Genomic DNA, 1,244 nt, shown 5'->3' on the forward strand with positions numbered 1-1,244 from the left:
GAGTCGGCCCCGACTCATAGCGACCCCTCCTTGGGTTTCCGAGGCAGTATCACTACGGAAGTAGATTGCCCCATCTTCCTTCCGAGGAGTGGCAGATGATAAATACTAAGAGAAAAAAATAAAACAGGAAATTAGGTTGAAGCTGCAGGAATGGGAGGGTAAAATTTAAAATAGGGTGGTCAATGAAGACCTGACTGAGAAGGTGAGATTTGAATTATGACTTGAAGAAGTAAGCCATGTGAATATCTAGAGAAAGGCTTACGGATAGAGGGATCAGTGGAGGAAGAGACTCCATTGTGACTGGGATGGAGTGAGTGAGGGTTGAGTAGAAGGAGATGAGGTCCTTATACAGTCATGCGGTGCTGAACACCCAGGATACGTTCTATGAAATAGACAGTGTGTGATTTGGACATTGTGCAAGCACCATGTTGTCATCTGGTCCTGTTTTTCCTTTAAGCATCTCAAACAAACTTTGTGCCTTAGCAGTGATTGTCAATGTGTTGAGAGGGATTCACTTTTATGTTTGGTCCTCAATCCACACCATTAGCAATTTCTCCATATCTGGTATAGGTTCTTCTCATTTTCATTAGCTTTGTATCTTTCAGTGGAGCTGAGTGTTTAAAAGCTTAGAGAATTTTTTTTTGTTTTTGAGGATCATTGTGATTGTCGAGTGTGATGTGCCTAAATTGTGAGCAGTAGCATTCCCTGATTGTCCACCTTCACGTTGTTTTAACTTTTGTTAAACAACAGACTTTTGTTTCACTTCCAAATTGATACTTCTCCTTTCCCTCTTGCTGCTTCTATCACTAGCACTGATTTTGCAGTAAGGCTCTTAGAGGCATCTGGCATGTGTAAGCAAAACATGTGTTAGCCTTATCTTGTATTACTCAAACATGTGGGAGCCATGATGAATGTCACAATAATATTTTTGAAAAAATTAAACAGAGAGATAACACTACAACACTCAAGAGATACACAATACATGAAATTGGATGCTGCTGCCTACGAGTCGAAGCATACACAGTTATATGGCAGACTTTTTAGATAGTAAGCACAGTACATGCGTAAGGCAGTAAGAGAGGCATTTATTATGACTATCATGGTAAACATATAAAACATATGATCAAGACATTTGTATTGTATATTATATATATACTGTATTATTATATGCCTGGCAGTGCAGTAGTTTTATATAAAAGAGATGTAAGATACCTGTGTTATGAGCAGGAAGCCATTGTGTTCGC

Source organism: Orycteropus afer, unplaced genomic scaffold (genome assembly GCF_000298275.1).
Source record: "Orycteropus afer afer isolate SDZICR_OR568_19922 unplaced genomic scaffold, OryAfe1.0 scaffold00152, whole genome shotgun sequence".
Lineage (NCBI taxonomy): Eukaryota > Metazoa > Chordata > Mammalia > Tubulidentata > Orycteropodidae > Orycteropus > Orycteropus afer.